Raw genomic sequence first — 12597 nt, forward strand, 5'->3', positions numbered from 1 at the left:
CGCGCGGCTTCCCGCGGCCATTTTCCTGAAGCCCCGGGAAGCAGAGCACTCCATCTGCGCACGCGCGGCCTCAGGAAGATGGCCGCCACCACCGATAACAACATGATTCACCCGGCTCTGCTGCTTACCGGACTGCTGCATCATCTCACCGGTGAAAGGGACCCCGCTTACTGCGCCTCCTCATCCCCGCACCTCTGCCGCCGCACCTCTGCGGGTAAGCCTGCCTTACGACTATTAGACGCACCCTCTATTTTCCCCCCTTTTTTTTGGGGGGTGGGAAAGTGTGTCTTGTAGTCCAAAAAATACGGTATATATAGTCAGTCTCCCCATAACTAGGACTTGGGTTGGCGACTTCTAAGGTGCCATTTCTAATAAATAGTCTCAAATTAGCATATTAAAGAGCAAGAAAAAAAGTCACTTCTATTTGAAGAAGCACTCCTTCCATCAAAGTTTTTATCCTATTAATGTATTGCAGTCACCATATTATATAGCACTGTGCACTTACAATTGCTCATTTTGCATTTCTACCCAGTTACTTCTCTTTTCTGTGCTTTATTTAGAAACAGGAAGTCTATTTCCCTTATTTATCATTCCCCTCCTGCCCCTGACAGGGAATTTTGCAGTGAGTTAGGACTTATACAGGGAAAATTGACCTCCTGTTTCTACATAGAAGTGTGAAGGATTCCGCTGGTGATGTCCTAATGGAAAGCAGAATAATTATCAGGTTAGAAGGACATAGGGTCATATAATATGATGATGGCAATATATTAATAGGATAAAACTTTGATGGGAATTTTTTTTTAATAAAGGCTTATTGAAATAAATGTGTAGGTCTCTACAGTTTTTATTAACCCCTTGGGTGTTTCAGCTTTTGTTTTTTGCTCTCCTCCTTCCCAGAGCCATAACTTTTTTTATTTTCCGTCAATATGGCCATGTGAGGGCTTGATTTTCTTTTCATAACGAATTGTACTTTTGAACGACACCATTGATTTTACCATATAATGTACTGGAAAATGGGAAAAAAAAATTTCAAGGGTGGTGAAATTGCAGAAAAGTGCAATTCTACAATTGTATTTTTTTACCATGTTCACTAACTGCTAAAATTGACCTGCCATTATGATTCTCCAGGTCATTAAGAGTTTGCAGATACCAAACATGTATAGGTTCTTTTTTATTTAAATGGTTTAAAATCCACAGTTCGTAAAAAAAACCTAAAAAAACTAAATTAAAAAAATGGTGCCATTTTCTGAGACCCATAGCATTTCTATTTTTCAGAATCTGTCACTGGGTGAAGGCTTACTTTTTGTCAACTGAGCGGACATTTTCTTTATACTTTTTTGGTGCAGATACGATCTTTTGAGCGTACGTTATTGCAATGTTGTGGCAACAAAAGAACCCGTAATTTTTGTTTTGATTTTTTTTCTCGTTAAGCCAAAAATTATTTATTTTTTACATGCTAGGAGACTTAAAGCTGTGATCTTCTGATTGCTTGTGCTGTAGAGCAGGGCTGCAGCATGCTCAACTGCTATGAATGCCTGCTACGGGGTGGCACTCATAGCAGTTCGGCAGTGACAACCATAAGGGTCTTCTGCAACCCTTGGGTTGTCATGCCAACTCATCGTTGCCCCACGATCATTTAATAGGGGCGCCGATGGACAGAGCTAATGACGCATTGGGCATTTGGATTGCGCAAATTACATGCCGCTGTCAGATATTGACAGCGGCATTTAGCATGTTAACAGCTGTGGGTGGGTTACAATTCCAGCATGTTAGGAGCACATGTCAGCTGATCAGATTAGCTGTCATGTGCTGGAAAAGGGCTGCTGCTCAGCACCAGAGCCCGCACCAAAAAGGGGGAGGTGACCTATGACGGACATATACGTCATAGGTCATAAAGGGGTTAATGTTTCTGTTAGGCCTCTTTCACATTTCGGTCGGTACGGGGCTGTCGCAAACCGTTGGTCCGACGGACGTTGTGCAAATAGTGCACAACGTGGACAGCGGATGCAGTTTTCAGACGCATCCGGTGCCCATTATGAGTTCTGGGGAGGAGGGGGCGAAGTTCCGGCCGCAAAATCACGATGCATCCGTTGCACGACGGATGTGACATGTGGCCATACGTTGCAATGTGTCGCTAATGCAAGTCTATGGAGAAAAAACGCATCCTGCGGGCAACTTTGCAGGATGCGTTTTTTCTCCAAAACGACGCATTGCGACGTTGGCCAAACGACGGAAGTGTGAAAGAGGCCTTAGGCCACATTCATACGTTCGGTATTTGGTCAGTATGTTACCTCAGTATTAGTCAAAATCAGGAAAGGAACAATCAGATGAAAAGTATAATAGAAACACATGCATCACTCCTGAATTTGTCACCACTACTGGTTTTGGTTTACAAACACTGATGTAAAATACTGACCAAATACTGAACGTGTGAACGTAGCCTTATGCAAACAAATTCCACCATGCTGCTCACACCATGAATTGTAATTTTATAATTGTTCAGTACTTCAGTCATCAATATCAGAACATGGAAGAATGATGCCCAGCCCTCATACTTATCAAAAGGAGCAAAATGGGCAAGCTGTACAGAGCCGGAAAAGCACAGCTTTGTACACCCGTGTAGTGGCCATTCATCGTACTGCAGCTCTGATCACATTCACTGCAATAAGAGCTGAGATACAATACTGCCACGACTTAGAGACCATACTATTCCAGCTCTGAACACTAAATACTGAAGTTATGAAATAATAAGGTTTTAGAGGTGTTCGGCTATGCGCACACGTTGCAGATTCCATTGCGGATTTTTCCAAGCGGATTCTGCAAAATGCAGGGCGTTTTACCTGCAGATTCACCGTGGATTTAGTGCAGTTTTTGTGCGATTTCAGCTGCGGATTCCTATAAAGGAATAGGTGTAAAACACTGCGGAATCAGTTCAAAGAATTGACATGCTGCAGAAAATAAACCACAGCATTTCCTCGCGGAATTTTCCACAGCATGTGCACTGCGGATTTTGTTTTCCATAGGTTTACATGGTACAGTACACAGCATCGAAAACTTCCGCGGATCCGCAGGGCCAAATCCGCAACATGTGTACATACCCTAAAGAAATTAAAACATCATTTATTCTGTCAAGGAAACAGCAGACATGTCATCTTCTGATGAAAGAAACAATTGTAATAAAGCTACTTTTCAAGATCCGCCATTTTCTGCAATTGCCATGTCCTGGAGTGTATAAAGGATATGTGGGTGTGCTTGGTCCTGGTACATCAGGTTTAGCATTCAGATAGGAAGGAAAATAAATAAATGCCAATACGGATAAATATAGGTATTCAAGAAAGTAGACTGTACTTTTGTATCACTCGCTTATAAAATGATATACAGTATACAAACATTATACGACATTTATATAATGGGGAAAAAGCCATAATCTCCTAAAATTCTAAACTATATGAATGTACGACTAAAAGCTGGTTCCAACAACTACATGTAATATGCATGCGAGGACCATTGTTAGAACAGAGCTGCTTATATATCTTCCTACAATGTGAATTTTCTTTAATTCAGATGATACAATTTCATAAGAAACATCTGTGGCCATCAAAGGGTGCATTGTAACAGTCCATCTGATATGTTGCTAACAAACGGAGACTGGCTTCGAGAATTGAGCAATGATATCACATCAATGAGCAACATCAGACACTCCTGATCGCATGATCTTTGGGTAAAGTCGTACAATATCCACTTGTGTTCTTCCAAAACACTTGCTGGGTCACGTTCTCCATTTAGGCTTCTGTACAGAGTCGCTGTTTAAGCTCTATGTAAACTTTCACGTAGTTAATATTGGTGAAGCTAATGGATAGGAGTAGTCATAATCTTAAATTGGACAGTACACAGATTTGGATAAGTTCCCATGATGACTTTTTGGCAAATTTTTGACATTGCGCATTTTTGCCATGCACAAAGTCTTACAACTCCAGCAAAGCGGATGGGATTTATGATATTCTCAAGGGCACTATTTCTTTTTGTTTAATATTGCAGCATAAACCGACCTGAGTTGTGTTTGAAATCCAAAACATGTTAATTTCTCTTGCGGGTGCACCAGTTGTTAAAGCTAAATACGAGGAAGTATCAGAAACAAAGTAGCTTTATTTAAGACATGACATACCAAAAGACAATGACCGCATCAAAAATGCAGTAAAAAACACCTCAAGAACGGCTACATTCCCATGATGAGCCTTTGCGTTTTTCATGTTGCAGAACTTCTGCACCTATTTAAATTATGTTACTTGTGTTTGTAAAGGTTTAAGATGCCTTTTATCTCCGCCTTTATTGTCCGTTTGGTGTCATGCTGTTAATAAAGCTGCTTTGTTTTTTATGCTTCCTGGGTTTTCACTTTGACAAAAACTTTGACATACTTAGGTGCAGATTACATGCGCTTCCGCTGCGGAAATGCTCTAAAAACTCGTGCATTTTGTACCTGCTGAATTTCTGCACCTAGTGCCTTTGGTCACATGCACACGTTCAATATTTGGTCAGTTTTTTACATCAGTATTTGTAAGTGAAAACCAGGAGTGGAACAGTCAGAGGAAAAGTATAATAGAAACCCGTCACCACTTCTGTATTTATTAGTGATGAGCGAGTGTACTCATTGCTCGGGTGACCTCCGAGTATTTATGACTGCTCGGAGATTTAGTTTTTATCACGGCAGCTGAATGATTTACAGCTACTAGCCAGGCTGTGTACATGTGGGGGCTGCCCGGCTGTTAGGGAATCGCCACATGTAATCAAGCAGGCTAGTAGCTGTAAATCATTCAGCTGCTGTGAAGAAAACTAAATACTCATTAGCTACGTATAATGGTCGATCAAGAGGTTTCTGACCTTAAGCAAGACACTGCGAATACGTATTAGATTAAAATAAAAAGGCAATAATTAGGAAACGGATAACAATTAAGGGTGTAAAAAGTGAGCATAGTATTAAAGTACAATGCTTCTATTCAGATTTTTTAAGCATTAAATTAAAATAACAACCAACCTCTATTTGCAATGTCTCGGTCATCATCGGAAACAAATCAATAATACGGTCATAAAGACCTTATAATGAGGGGTTAAATAGTGCGCTGGCAATGCACAAAAGGTCTAAAGGAATCCACCTCTGGGGGACTCATGTGAAAAATTGGCATCGGTGTCATCAGCGTTTTGGATCAGGGTGTCGGTGTACATTTTTGTCCTCTGTGTTTTGGATCAGTGTGTGGTTGATCTCTACCATCGGTGTGTTAGTCACGGATGGAATAATAAGTGACAAATCTTCTATTCTTTGTAGTGCTGTACGGTCAGCACACAGACATGTGCTGTATGTGGTTTTTATTTATGAGCCCATGGATTGGTTTAGGCCCTTTTTATCAGTGATACCAGAAAAAAAACCAGACAGGTCTCCTTTAGTTTTGCATGTACACATGATCCGAGAGAAAACACAGGCATGCAAATTAGCACCACAGATTAGAGCCCAATAGGGACAGTGATGATGATGTCTGTAAAGTGCTGTGTAATTAATGTTGCTATATAAGTGAGTAAAATAAAATAAAAAAATGTTGTATCCGTGAAAACACATGCTGATACAAAATGGACGTGTGAATGAGGCCAAAAAGTGTTGCGTACAACATTTGTCGTCCCAGCTTTTTCACAAGTTAATTTTAAAGCCGCCAGGCACATTAGGAAGAGGAAGGAAAAGGTTGAGGTCAGATTTCGGACTACTGCTCGCTTTTCTTTTACTGGAGATAAGCCACTGGCAGTGCGGTCTGTCGGTGTCTTTTTCATAGAGAAAACAGGAACGATCCTGTCTATGGGAGACACGACCAAGATGGCTGCCAGTCAAATGATCGGCCAAAGCATTGTTCAGCTGACACCCATCTAATGTGTATAGCCAGGTTAAGGCTAAAAGTTTACATGATGAGGATCTGGTGCACTTTTGAGGTTGCAGATTTTTTATTTTTTTTTTGCAGCATATCTCTACCAAATTAGCTTCATTAGGTAAGGCTAAGTTCACATTAGCATTTGAATCTGCAGTGTGGTGCTGCAGACTTCTTTCCTTAAGTTCTGCCTACGTCCCCATCTTGAACATTGGGTACGCAGGGACATGCGTTGTTGCATTCTCTTGCGTTCGGTGGGCACGTCAAAATGACGGACGCATCTGCATTCATGTTACGTTCGAAACCAATAACCACGTAACCAATGTTAAAGATAGGTACGCAGAACGCATGCGGAAGTAGGTGGAGCTAAGGAAAAAAAAGTCCGCAGCACCACGCTGCGGACTCAAACGCTAGTGTGAACCCAGCCTTACCTGTGCTTTTTCTTTGCATTTTGGTTTCACCAGCTGTTAAAACAGCTTTGTTTTGGAGTCTTCCTGCTATTTAACCTTTATAAAAACAAAAAAAACTTTACTGATAAAGTTGTGCAGATTACATTAATTTTTATAGTATGTCCACAGCAGAAAAGTAATGTCAGTCAGCGTTAAAAAAACAAAACACGTTGCTGGAACTGTAATGCGCTTGGAATAGGTCATCACGGTTTTTTCCAACTAACCTGAGAGCAGCACACTATAGAGAGAGACCCTGATTACAGCAACGTGTCACTTACTAGGTTTCTTGCTGTAGTTTTGATAAACCTGCTGTTAAGCATGGGATTATTACAAGGACTAATAAACCCCCTACCATGTAGTCCTCCATGATTCATGAGCTCTGTATAATCTCACCCACACCACTGAATGACAACTTTGTGTATACTGTGCAAAGTGAGAAAGATACCAGTCAGTGGTGTGGGTAGGGCTATACAGAGCTGAGACTTCAAAACACTGGTAAATCCGCAGCAAAATAAAAAAAACAAAACAAAAAAAACACAGCCCCGTAAGTGGCACGTCACTGGAATCTGTGTCTCTTCCCCTACATGCTGCTGCTCTCAGATGGGCTAGCAAGAACCTGGTGACAAGATTCCCTTTAAGGCAGTGTTTCTCAACTCCAGTCCTCAAGACCCAACAACAGGTCACGTTTTCAGGATTTCCTTAGTATTGCACAGGTGATAATTTCATCACCTGCTCAAGCATTAATTCCATCGCCTATGCAATACTAAGGAAATCCTGAAAACATGACCTGCTGGTGGGTCTTGAGGACTGGAGTTGAGAAGCACTGCTTTAAGGAGATCTCAAACACGCAAACTGTATAGTCCAAACAACCAGTTTAACCCCTTTTCAACATTTTATGGATATCTTAATTTATGCTTCAATGTGTACCATTTATTCGTGTGGAACAGGTCAAGGTGAAGAGACAAACCTTTTTAAGTTTTCAAACCAGATCTCACACTTTGCACTGAGGGGTGGGTGGGGGGGAGTATCCCAAACAGTGTCTACAAATTGAGTATCTGGTTTGGCTTTTATCCTAAGTCATGTGACAAGGCTGGTTAAAAGGGTAGATATTAACTTTTACAATTGTTACTTCCAATAGGTGGCATTAGATTAATTAATACTGTTGCACCGCATCATGATTGTCAATTTACCGTATATACTAGAGTATAAGCCGAGATTTTCAGCCCATTTTTTGGGGCTGAAAGTCCCCCCTATAATGAGGTACCGCTCATTACAGTAATGAATATGTGGCTCAACGTCCCATAGGGGTGGAGCCGCATATTCATTACTGTAATGAGCGGTAACGGTGACCGCTCAATACAGGAAGAAGCTGCGGCGCTGGGGAACAGACGTGCAGGGACCGCGCCAGGAGAAGGCGAGTATAATGGGGTGGGGGAGCGCTGCGCGAGTCACCTTTCCTCGTTCCGGAGCCGCTCCGTCTTCAGCGTCTTCTACAGTGACGCTCAGGTCAGAAGGCGCGGTGACGTGGTTAGTGCTCGCCCTCTGCCTGAACGTCAGTGCAGAAGACGCTGAAGACGGAGCGGCGACGGAACGAGGAAAGGTGAATATTGCAAGTCCCGGGGGCCTGAGCGACGAGAGGTATGTGATTTTTTTTTTTTTTTATCGCAGCAACAGCAAATGGGGCAAATATCTCTATGGAGCATCTTATGGGGCCATATTCAATGTTTGTGCAGCACTGTATGGGGCAAGTGTCTATATGGAGCATCTTTTGGGGCCATAATTAACGTTTGTGCAGCACTGTATGGGGCAAGTGTCTGTATGGAGCATCTTATGGGGCCATAATCAACGTTTGTGCAGCATTATATGGGGCAAATATGTCTATGGAGCATCTTATGGGGCCATTATTAACCTTTATGCAGGATTATATGGGGCATATTTTAATATGGAGCATCTTATGGGGCCCATCATACACTTTATGGAGCATTATATGGGGCTCCTGATTCAATATCAATATTCAAAAACACAACCTACTGATGTCTCAATTAATTTTACTTTTATTGGTATCTATTTTTACTTTTGACATTTACCGGTAGTTGCTGCATTTCCCACCCTAGGCTTATACTCGAGTCATTAAGTTTTCCCAGTTTTTCGTGTCAAAATTAGGGGGGTCGGCTTATACTCAAGTATATACGGTAAAGTGAATGTCAGGTCCCATAAGTATTCCAAGCCACCTTACAGCATCAAACATTTGTTCTAATAAGTTATTTTATTGTGCAGACACACTGATATTTTATTAAATGAACTGCTATTCGGTTGTGCACCATGTGCTTATAAGGCAGGACTTCTGCCATGTTGTCTCTTCCAACAGACTAGTCTTGCCTCAGATCTTCTAATCACACATCTCTGAACATGATTGACAGCCTCCATACTATAACTATCATGGTAGGACCGCCAGCAAGGGGCGTGCATGCAACTCAAGACGTACCAAGGTTTGTTTTAATTAGGTTTTTACATTGCAATAAAAGTAATTGCCAGATAGGACACTGTTGTGGCATTTTGGAATGCTCAGGGGCCTGCAAGGTTCCCTTTTAAAAGGAAATGGTTCTACTGTATATTAGATTTTGAAAATCTGTCCCATCAACTACTGCTAAAAATTAATCCCATAAATCTTAAATAGGCGAAAAGTACTTAAATTTATCAATAAACACAATCTACCAAAATGGCACAAAGTGACTAAATTTTTTTTTTATCAAAAACAAAATGTTAAAACTATGGGTAAAAAGACAGGGAAAGAAAGGAACAATAACCTCCAAAGAATGTTAAGGACTGGTACAGTTTTTTGCTAAAAAAAAAAAATATTGCACAGTTTTCTGATACCCGTAGCGTCTCCAATTTTCATGATCTGGGGTCAGGTGAGGGCTTATTTTTTGCGTGCCGAGCTGGCGTTTTTAATGATACCATTTTGGTGTAGATACACTCTTTTGATTGCCCGTTATTGCATTTTAATGCAATGTCGCAGCGACCAAAAAAACTTAATTTTGGCGTTTTGATTTTTTTTTCTCGCTACGCCATTTAGCGGTCAGGTTAATCCTTTGTTTTTATTGATAGATCGGGCGATTCTGAACGCGGCGATACCAAATATGTGTATGTTTAATTTTTTTTTTAATTGTTTTATTTTGATTGGGGCGAAAGGGGGGTGATTTGAGCTTTTGTATATTTATTTTTAAACACTTTTTTTAAAATTTTGGCATGCTTCAATAGTCTCCATAGGAGGCTAGAAGCATGCACAACTCGATCGGCTCTGCTACATAGAGGTGAAGTACAGATCACCTCTATGTAGCAGAAGTCCAGGTGTACTTTGAGCACCGACCACAGGGTGGCGCTCAAAGTAATCGGCCATCAACCACCATAGAGGTCTCAAGGAGACCTCTGGTTGTTATGGCAATGCACCGCTGACCCCCGATCATGTGACGGGGGTCAGCGGTGCGAGCACTTCCGGCCGCGCGTGCGGGAGCGCTAGTTAAATGCCGCTGTCAGCGCTTAACGGCGGCATTTAACTAGTTAATGGGCACGGGCGGATCGCGATTCTGCTCGCGCTCATTGCGCGCACATGTCAGCTGTACAAAACAGCTGACATGTCGCGGCTTTAAGGTGGGCTCACCGCCGGAGCCCACCTCAAAGCAGGGGATCTGCCAGCTGACATACTATTCCGTCAGCTGTCAGAAAGGGGTTAACAAGTGGGGAGGAGGTATTGCATTGTACAGGGGGTATGGAAAGTATTCAAACCACTTTAAAATTTTTCACTGTTTCATTGCAGCCATTTGGTAAATTCAAAAAAGTTCATTTTTTTCCTCACTAACGTACACTCTGAAACCCCATTTTGACTGAAAAAAAAAAAAAGTAGAAATTTTTGCAAATTTATTAAAAAGAAAAACAAATATCACATGGTCATAAGTAGTGATGAGCGAGTGTACTCATTGCTCGGGCTTTCCCGAGCACGCTCGGGCGACCTCCGAGTATTTATGACTGCTCGGAGATTTAGTTTTCATTGCGGCAGCTGAATGATTTACAGCTACTAGCCTGGCCGAGTACACGTGGGGGTTGCCTGGTTTCTAGGGAATCCCCACATGTAATCAAGCAGGCTAGTAGCTGTAAATCATTCAGATGCCGGGATGAAAACAATCTCCGAGCAGTCATAAATACTCGGAGGTCACCCGAGCGTGCTCGGGAAAACCCGAGCAATGAGTACACTAGCCCATCACTAGTCATAAATATTCAGACCCTTTGCTCAGACACTCATATTTTAGTCACATGCTGTCCATTTCCTTGTGATCCTCCTTGAGATGGTTCTACTCCTTCATTGGAGTCCAGCTGTGTTTAATTAAACTGATAGGTGTGTGCCTTTCCAAATCAAGTCCTGTCTATATAAAACTTCACAGCTCACAGTGCATGTCAGACCAAATAAGAATCATGAGGTCAAAGGAACTGGCCAAGGAGCTCAGAGACAGAATTGTGACAAGGCACAGCTCTTGAAAGGTTACAACGGAATTTATGCAGTACTCAAGGTTCCTAAGAACACAGTGGCCTCCATAATCCTTAAATGGAAGAAGTTTGGGACCACCAGAAGTCTTCCTAGACCTGGCCATCCAGCCAAACTTAGCAATCGTGGGAGAAGAGCCTTAGTGAGAGAGGTAAAGAAGACCCCCAAGATCACGGTGGCTGAGCTCCAGAGATGCAGTAGGTAGATGGGAGAAAGTTCCACAAAGTCAACTATCACTGCAGCCCTCCGCCGGTCGGGCCTTTGTTGCAGAGTGGCCTGACAGAAGCCTCTCCTCAGTTCAAGAGATGTGAAAGCCCACATAGAGCTTGCTTAAAAAAAAAAAAAGAACAAGACAAAACAAAAAAAAACAAAAAAACAAACAAACCACAACCATGAAGGACTCCCAGACTATGAGAAATAAGATTTTCTGGTCTGATGAGATGAACATAGACCTTTTTGGTGATAATTCTAAGCTGTATGTGTGGAGAAAACCAGGCACTGCTCATTACCTGCCCAATACAATCCCAACAGTGAAACATGGTGGTGGTAGCATCATGCTATGGGGGCGTGTTTCAGCTGCAGGGACAGGACGACTGGTCATCATTGAAGGAAACATGAATGCGGCCAAGTACAGAGATATCCTGGATGAAAACCTCTTCCAGAGTGCTCTGGACATCAGACTTGGCCGAAGGTTCATCTTCCAACAAGACAATGAGCCTAAGCACACAGCTAATATAATAAAGGAGTGGCTTCAGAACAACTCTGTGACCATTCTTGACTGGCCCAGCCAGAGCCCTGACCTAAACCCAATTGAGCATCTCTGGAGAGACCTGAAAATGGCTGTCCACCAACGTTCACCATCCAACCTGACGGAACTAGAGGGGATCTGCAAGGAAAAATGGCAGGGGATACCCAAATCCAGGTGTGAAAAACTTGTTGCATCATTCCCAAGAAGACTCATGGCTGTACTAGCTCAAAAGAGTGCTTCTACTCAATAATGAGCAAAGGGTCTGAATACTTATGACATGTGATATTTCAGAGTTTCTTTTTTTAATAAAATTTGCAAACATTACTAAATTTGTTATTTTTTTCCCCAGTCAAGCTAGGGTGTAGTGTGTACATTAATGAGGGAAAAAAAGGTGAATTTTTGGAATTTACCAAATGGTTGCAATGAAGAATTTAAAGGGGTATGAATACTTTCCGTACCCACTGTATGTTTGGAAAATGTGCATCTCCACAGAGATCCAAGATTCAGAGACTGGTAGCTCTGTAGAAATAGTTTGGGTAAAAATACATGGAGAGAAGAAGAGAAAACACTATTGAAGGTGTTTACTACAGGCCACCTGGACAGACTAAAGATACGGATGAACTCTTACATCAGATGTCTCGGTTCTCAAAAAAGTACGACATGGTGATCATGGGAGATTTTAAACTATCCAGATATTTGTTGGGAATCTCTCTCAGGCAAAAGTAATGGGTGCAGAAAATGCTTATCCTCTCTGGCTGACATCTTTATCTTTCAAAAGGTAGAACAAACGAACAAGAGGATCTGCCATCTTGCACTCAATTCTTACCAACAGGGAGGAAATGGTTGAGGAAATAAAAGGCAGATGGGAACTTGGGAGGCAGCGATCATGCCATACTCAAATTTTGGATTACAAAAAGGAGGAAGACCTCCAAGGACTCAGACTTTAAAAGTTGG

The sequence above is a fragment of the Ranitomeya variabilis genome, chromosome 3, assembly GCF_051348905.1.
Source record: "Ranitomeya variabilis isolate aRanVar5 chromosome 3, aRanVar5.hap1, whole genome shotgun sequence".
Lineage (NCBI taxonomy): Eukaryota > Metazoa > Chordata > Amphibia > Anura > Dendrobatidae > Ranitomeya > Ranitomeya variabilis.